The sequence below is a fragment of the Olea europaea genome, unplaced genomic scaffold (genome assembly GCF_002742605.1).
Source record: "Olea europaea var. sylvestris unplaced genomic scaffold, O_europaea_v1 scaffold941, whole genome shotgun sequence".
Lineage (NCBI taxonomy): Eukaryota > Viridiplantae > Streptophyta > Magnoliopsida > Lamiales > Oleaceae > Olea > Olea europaea.
In genome coordinates this window covers 29,372-38,677 of record NW_019267904.1, presented here as the reverse complement: position 1 = coordinate 38,677, position 9,306 = coordinate 29,372, and positions in this window count along the sequence as shown.

Here is a 9,306-nt window from a genome sequence, read left to right as displayed (position 1 = left end):
GTAACTTCGAATGCCCCCGCAAAATCATCACAATCTGTTCAGATCTTAATGGGTTGCATACACACATAGTCCCAACCTAACAACTAGTTACATTTCCAACTATCGGATCATTGCAACTACCATACTTATATACTAGTCTTTTCTGGATCTGTTAAAAATATCTTTCTATCATTTTTGGTTCTATGCATTTGAGCTAGAGAGCTTGTGATTTCTGCCACCACGACATGTGATCATATCCACTGAATATGCATGAACCATAAAATTTTTCGAAACCATGCTCTGATACCACTTTGACACGACCCGTCCTGAATCACCATAATGGACCTGAAACGCGACGTGCGTCGATGATAAATGCTGACTAGATGTCAAATCTATCACCAATGCTGATTATGAGTTATTTCAAAATATGCACCAAAATCAAATGAAATGCAAAATATAATGAGATGGGCCCAAAATATTTACTTCGTGCTTCATCAATATGAGTTATAATATTCAACATGTCGTATGGCTCTCATTCCAAAATCATTAGGCTCTTCCAGTTAAAAAGAATCAATTGCTACCTGTAGGAAAAATCGTGGGAAAATAAATGAGTTGACAACTCAGTGAGTGAATAGTTCGAAAATAATTATACTTTTTCAATTTTACATTTCTATCGAAAATCGAGTTCATATCATTTAATAATTCACAAGATAACATCATGTAATTATAACAAAAAGTGAAATATTCACATAAGGTCATAAAATATCATCTCAAAATCATAATATAAACATCAACTGATAACCATGCTATAATCTCATCACATCAAACGTACTGAAAAATTCACCAAAAATGTACCCTCTAACTGAAATATGTAATCCACCTCTTGGGCTAAGAACTTTCGCCATGAGCCTTTGGCCCCCTCCGTGAACAAAAGTCGGTCTCAAGGACCTCTCATAATCAATTCTAGAATACAGTCAATGCCCCTCCGTGAACTATATGTACACAATCAAGATCAATGACAGGTCAAGACCCTCCGTGTAGGATAGAACACGACCAAGGGCCCTTTGTGAACTAGAAGAAATATATAATCATGGGTACTTTTCTGGTCGATCTCAAAATCATATCTCATATTCCAATTCACAATGTAACGTATACAATCGTTGAAATCTCACATGTATCATAATAAAAGATATTTTCATAATGACCATGTAATTCGAACACATAATTGCATATACTTTAACAATATACTTAATTTATAAATACTTTAAAATATTTATATTTTTCCACTCACAAAACTACGTTCGCAAAATCAATTTGGGTTGGTAAGCTGTTATAATGTCAGTATCGTCGCCTGAAATACGATATAATTTTTAAATAAACAATTAATTATTTAAATAATTTCAATAATTAAATAGGCGATACCCAAACTTAATTATTTCACGTTTGTGCGATTTCTATAGTCTCTTTAATAACTAAAACTAGTTTTTCTTTCATCCTACTCAATTTCATAGTTTATTACACTTAACCCCTTCAATAAAATTAAATTTAATCTAACAACTATAAAATCAAACATAACTTGATAATAAGTAACTTTTTACTTACCATTCAAAATTAAAGAATTCAAGTCTAGTAATGTAGACCACTTATTATCTAACAACTTGGCAAAAAAATTCTATTTTTTCTTCTTTCTTCTTCCTCTTTTTTTTTTTTTCTTTTCTTTCTCTTTTTCTTCCTTTCTCTCGGATCTTCTTCCTGCCATCTCCAATTCTTCTATACATATGTATGCAAATGAAGAGTCAGCAATGGGATTAAAATTTGGACATTTGGACTCCACTAACTTATTTTTGCAAAGGAAGTCCTTATTCTTCAATTTAATATAACATCTAGTCCTTTACTTCCAATAATATATAAGTAGATTCCTAAAATTAAGTTTTATCCATTTTAAACCTTTATCTATTTTTCATAATAAATTAAACCCCAATAGAATAATTTATTTCATTTAAATCCCTATTTGACATTGACTTTGACCAATTGAATTTTGGACTTTGACTAAATAATTTTCTTGACTTTGACTATGAGTGAGTGGATTATAACATTATTAGCTTCTGCTAAAAAAGTTGTTATATGTCAAACAAGCGTCAGGTTTCTAGGACACAATATCCACTTAGGAACCATTGCTCTTATTCAAAGAAATCTAGATTTTGCCGACATATTTCCTAATAAAATCTTAGATAAATCAAGCCCATAAAGATTCTTAGGTTTGTTAATTACATGTTAGACTTCGTTAAAAATAAAAGGCTAATATGTGCCCCTCTTTTCAAAAGACTACAAAAGCATCTGCATCATGGAGTCACAAGCATACTCCAGTTGTACGGAAAGGTAAAGAAGCTACCAAAAGCATCTCATGCCTTTCAATTATAGACCCACTTGCATCCATTGTTGTTGATACACATGAATCACACATTGGCTATGGTGGGGTACTAAAGCAAATTCCAAAATCATCAAATTAAGAACAGTTGATTAGGTTTCACAGTAGAATATGGACTTGCCCTAAAAGAGAATCTCAACCATCAAAAAAGAAATTTTATCTATTGTTTTAAGTGTTTCAAAGAATTGATTTTAAAAAAGATTGTAAAGCCTCAGAAGATGTTTTAAAAACAGATGTAAAAAAACCCTTGTTTCAGAACAAATTTTCACAAGATAGCAAGCCATTTTATCATTTTTTGATTTCAAAATTCAATATATACAAGGTAAATCAAACTATCTCGTAGATTTCTTAACAAGAGTGTTTCTGCAACAAAATACTTCCTGAGTGAAATATTGGTGAGAATACTCAAAACGGATTCCTCATCCTCAAAGAAAAATAAGAAAAAGACTTCATTGTCTTTACTCTCAATAGGAGATTATATTTAAAACTCTCATGGATCTTCCTCTACTTCTCAGAAAACTACCCTTGTTTCAAAAAATCCTTCCCAAAATATCTCTCAAAGCAAAAACATTCTAGATAAAGCAAAACCATCAATTCCAAAAAAAAAAAAGCCATTTTAACTCGATCTGGAAAATTACTCAATATCAACCCTCAAACATCTTTTCATTATTTTACTAACCCCACTCAATATCCCTTTTTGAAATGGAAGCCTCATGGACCCATGTATATTCATCCCTTGATGAATGTCTTCAAGACATTTTCCCCCTCAATTTCATTTTATGCCCAGAAACATCAAAAAGACTCGGACTTATTATGAAGCTATCCTAATTAAATCAAGATCTGCCATAATAACTCATACCCCAAATTCTCAAAATCCTGAAAAAATTAATTTTTCAAAAATTTCAATTCAAAGGATTTTGTCGTATGAAGATGGGGACAGCAACCATTGGAATAGAAGTGAATGAGATTATCAAAAGATGATACATTCGAATCATGTTTCAATTATCTTGTTTATAAGGACGCCTAGTTTAATATTTTTATATTTTTTATTTTAGACAAGTGACCCGTTCCTGGTTTACCCTTTTCAATAAGGCTGGTTTTACAAGTTTTCAAAAATGGTTTCAAACATGGTTTGATTACTTTTGTCTTGACGAAATGATTTTACCAATCTCACTCGTTCGAACGCTTTCAAAATGAGGCAAAAACGAATTTGAGCCTCAAGAAAATCTTTTAGTTCAATTTGCACTAAATCTCAAAGTCTCATGGATTTTCTGTTGAGATTTCCATATTATTCAAAATACAAGCTCCAAATTCAATGTCAAAAAAATTGTTCGAGATTCAAAATCAAATGGTGTTTAAAATTTCATGAAACGAATTGCTATCCTAAAGTTGCCAGCTCGTGGATTCAAGAACAGAAAAATATTGGCCTTCCAAAGATTTCCAAAAAAGATCAAGAAAAATATGCCGATTTTCTTCATGAAAAATCAAGAATCTTGGCTATGCTAAACCAATGCAAAACTCCAGAAGAATTAACAATTATTTCTGAGAAAATTGAATTTAGCAAGATCTCACCGGAGAAATCAAAATCAGCTGATGATTCTTCTCAATGAAACTCAAAGACAAACTATGCTCAAAGCAGCGAAAAGATTATTGTTATGGACTAGATATTGATGATCTGATTGCCTGAGAGACTCAAAAGCAATCAAAATGACTATATGACCCAGTTACCTGGATGATTATAGGAAATATTGTGTTCATAATTCAAGAAGTGTGTTATTTCAATTATATTTGTCACCTCAAAAGTTATTCTTACCAACACTACCGACACAGCCAACAGTCAAAAGAGCATTACTTTAATGAAAATAGCTTTATTAAAGTAGATTCCTTATTTAGAAGGCCAGGAGAAGAAGACGGATTTTAAAAGCAAAATGCAAATGGTGGACAATAGACTGTTGAAGGACAAAATTATTGTGATTATTGTCCCTCGAGATTCTTCAACTAGACTCAAAGATTTTTCAAGTCCGAAGTTTCAAGTATAGAAGGGAGAAAGCCTCAAGACTTCAAGCAAGTGTTTTTAGAGAGATGAAAACATCTTCAAGACAGATTAGAAACCTTGTAAAAGTTTTTCAAATTGTTTTTTATTAATCTTCTATTTTCAATCTTGTAATTATTCAATTTCTTTACTTTTCAAATTAAATTTTTGTATCAGAATTTTGTTTTTCAATAAAATAATTCTTCAATTTATCGGATACGATGTTCAAATCTTCTATTTTTTATGATAACCTATCCATAATTTGTATGCAATTATATAATAATGGCAGAGCCAGACTTGAGGTAAGGTCTAAGAGGCTGCTACCTCAGCCCAAGTATATGAGGACCAAAAAAATAGGGTACTGCTATTTCTATCCACGCTTTTTATAAGTACATCCCACGCTAAGTTAATTTCTAATAAAATTTTAAATTTTAAAAAAAAATACTATTAACATCTACGTCATTTTCAATTTTGCCCTTATTAAATCCATTCATTTAAATATTATATATCCACGTGAATTTTATATATTCATTCTACTTTAAATATATTCCTAACACGATAGATTCATACAATTTATAAAACCATAAACTCTTTCAAAACAAATGAATGAAATAAGAACAAAACAATGGATATTGAAAATGAGATAAAATAATTATAATTGGATTACAAACAATAATCGCTTCTGGTATTTGTGATTGGCAAACTCATCATTATATCCGAGACTACATTTTTTTTTTTTGGCCCAAAGAAGGCAATTTTATCATTAAAGCAATCACACAAATGATAACTTTGCTGGATCATCCGTAGGTGGATATCAAATTTCTATGAGTAAGCTTAGAATAATATTAAAACTTTAAAAAAAACATAAAACAAAAAACAAAAGACAAAAGACAAATTCTAGTTTCCCAAATCCCAATGTTCCCCCCACCTGGTCCCCCTCCTCCGTTCTTCTCCGACAACAAGGTGCTGCTCGTCGCGTCACTGGACAAAACCAAGACATGTTCTTCCTCCTCAAACACCAACCCCACACCCACAAAAAATGAAAACCCACCACCCTATAGCCACATCCAAACACAACCTAAAATCATCAGCCACCGGCCATCACTTGATTTTGAAAAAATGGAAAAGAAGAATGAGAAAAAAAAAGAAGAAGAACAACAAAAGAACTGCTTGGTTTTGTTGGTAAAACTTAGAAATGAACAGTAGCCGACTGCCAATTATAATTTGCCGTCCGGCAGAATATAATTTTGATGATTTGGCTAGAATTGAAGTAATTGATTCAACAAATCGGTGTAGATTTCATTTCTATTTAAGTAAATTTATATATGACTTAAAATATAGTAAAATTTTATTTTTAAAAGTGGATATACTTATAAAAAGCATGGATATAAATAGAGCTACCCAAAAAATATTATGTTTTTTAAGCCACTTTTTATCCCAAATTAAAGTCTCTCCTCTCTTCTCAGTCTCTTGTCTTTGTATACAGCATGGATTCTCAATCTTTAATGGAAGTGTCAATTCTGTAAATGGAGTTTAATATATGTAGGGTTAGGTTTTCCTTCCCCTTTTCTTTCCTTTTTCTCCTCTCGTTGGGCATATTGCATATGTTTAGTCTTAAAAATTAACTAAAATAAATATTTTTTTTATTTAATGGGTAAAACTAGCCAGTATTTTCTGAGCGTTTGTTTTTATAACAACCCACTCGCAGTCATTAAAATACCCACTAATCAATCATTAAAATTCTGAATTACTCTCTGATCATGGTGGAGACTGTTACTTTCATCTTGACTATATAAACCCATATCTCGTTTTGGGAAAAACACACACAAAAGAAAATAGAAAAATCATCTTGTATCAATCCTTCCTTTTCATATTCTGAATTTCTTATACTCGGGTTTTTACTTATATTCTGGAGTACAATTGAGAGTTCTGAAAAAATCATTCGTGATTGCTGCACAAGTGGTTTACGATCGCTGTATCCTGGGAGTGAATGTCCACGGAGATTGCAGCAATTATCGACGGGCAATTTCACTTTAGGACATCATGTAGTCACAAGACTCAATCGAACCATAAATTTTATTTTTCTGCATTTTATTGTTCTGAACATTACTGTAACTAATTATTATTCCAACATAATGATCCTCTTTTTATTTTTCTTCTACATTCTTCACCCCCGCTGCTTCCGCTTTACAAAAACAAATTTGAAAGCTTTATTGTCCTCTTCGATTCATTATTTTCTACATTCTTCCCTTTCCCTCTGGGCCTCTACTCATCACCATCAGGGAAACCTAACCGCACAATTCCTTCAATCTATGGAATAATCTATTAATAATCTATTAATAATTACTTGATAGATTTTAGATTCCATAATTTGTATGCTTCAGTTTCTTCAAGCCTCGGGCTCTAGAGGAGATCTTCCAAGATTATAGTGCTCGTTGTCGTGGAATTATTCGTGCTTTAACTTGCGATACTCTGTATAGTTCATACATACATTCAAGAATTCGGAAAATTTTTATTTTTTAAATATATAACTTAGTTTCCAATGTTGTTTCCCTTATGGTTTTTACATATGTGGATAAATTTTACCGTCTCTGTGATTCATGTAGTTTATCTTAATTTTTGACTTCATATTTAATTTTTTTTTCTATTTTTTGTATATTTGAATTTATTGTTTCATATTTAATATTTCTGTTTCTGTTTGTTTGTTTGTTTTTTTTATTTTTGATTTAAAAGGGGAAATGTGTTAGATGTCCAAATTGTCCTTGTCATATTTGGAGAAAATTATTAAATTTTTAATTTTTTGGGTGAATTGACGGTGTATAGGTCAAATTGATGAAACTGTCATTTTGGACTTGAGTTGCTAATTTTTTAAAAGTTTGGTACCTGCAATGGTACAAATGAAAGGTTTGGGTCAAGTTTGTTACTAAATGAATGGTTTGATATGTTGGGTACAATTTTTACTATATATAATTGTAACTGATTAGTTTAGATTATGTAATTAATATAATTATGTGCATCTATATATATATATGTGAAATTATATATGATTATGATTGATTCTGGAAATCAAGTAAATTTTCGTTTGTATACATACATACATATGTATGTATGTATGTATGTATGTATGTATGTATGTATCATCTATTGTGAATTATATGATTACTAGAATTACATGCGTCTACATATATATAATTATAATTGATTGACTTAAGTTATAGTATTACCAATTACATGCGTCTATGTGTGTGTCATTATATATAATTATGATTTACTGATTTAAATTATAATGTTACTATAATTACGTGTGTGTGTGTATATATATATATAATATTACGGTTGGTCAACTTCATAAGTAATCTTAATATAATTACTTGTACCTATATATACATAATTATGGTTGATTGATTTTACTACAATTACGTGTGCCTATGTATGTATAATTATAATTTATTGATTTTAAATTATATGATTACTATAATTACGTGTGTCTATATATGTGTCTAATTATGATTGACTGGTTTAAATTATATAGCCCCCGTTTGGCCCCCATTAAATTTCATTACATTACATTTCATTTTTTTCTCTCCTAATTTTCAACCACACAACCTTCCATAAAATAATATTACATGTAAATCAAAAAAATTTCTTTCTTTTTCAACTACTCATTTTTCAAAAAAATTCTATTCTAACCATTTTCATTTCTAGAAAATGGGGGGCCAAACGGGGACATAATTAGTATAATCGTAACCTTATTTAGTGCACAATTATGATACATTTTTTTAGTACTTATAAATGCACATATATATCACAACTATATCATACCAACAAACACACAAATTATCACTTTGTTGAAAAAGTTAAATTATCCTCTACGTATTTACTACTATTCTCTTCAAATTACCAATATAAGTGTAGTCATATGTTCTATGTTCAATCGTTTTTCATATTTTAAAATACGGGATTTGATTTATGAATATGATGTGGATTCTATATGTTTAAGTTCAATGGCTCGGAGTTTAACAGCACTACGCATGGGAATTATAGCAATGAAGTACGGTTCTTAATTTCAGTGTCATCCTATATATGATATGATTATTTACATAGAATATGGCTACCTAATTTTAGTTGCTAATCACCATGTCTCCTTATATATGTTAAAAAATCCTAAATTTTAATTATCGATCACGACTTATGTGGCTCACTTATTCGGATTTTGTCTCATTATTTATCATTTTCCCATTTTAGGTAAATGAGGTTCGAGGCATTGGAGTTTAGAACTGGCCACTGGCAGTATAATAAAGAGGAAATAATTTACGAATTTTTTAACAATAAATTTTTTGATTAAAAAAGTGTTTTATTTTTAACTTTATTGGGATTTTATCTCATTACGTTTACAATCATGGTAATATAAATACACAATCATGGAAACAAGGCAAAGAAAATACCGTCAGAAATTCTTTCAAAACCCAATAGAAATGATTGAAAAATAACGAGTAAAAGAAGTCGATTTTATGTAGTTGTGTTTTGTGTTTTTCTATATATATATATATATATATATATATATATATATATATATATTGTAAATCAATTCTAATTGGGCTATGTTTTTAAGCCCATGTTGAAAAGATTAAAATTATATTTTCATATTTTGATAAAAATGGTTCAAATGTGAGGTTTGAAAGGTTGTGAGATTTTTAACTATATGATTAAAATTAAGTTTTAAATTTGACTTTAATAAAAATCTAGATTATAATTTGTAACAAATGTGAAATAAATATGCAAGAAGAATATAGCTTTGTGTTGGTATTTTATTGGGTTAATTAATTTTGGATTTGGATTTTCTTGCAACTAAGGATTCATGAAAAAG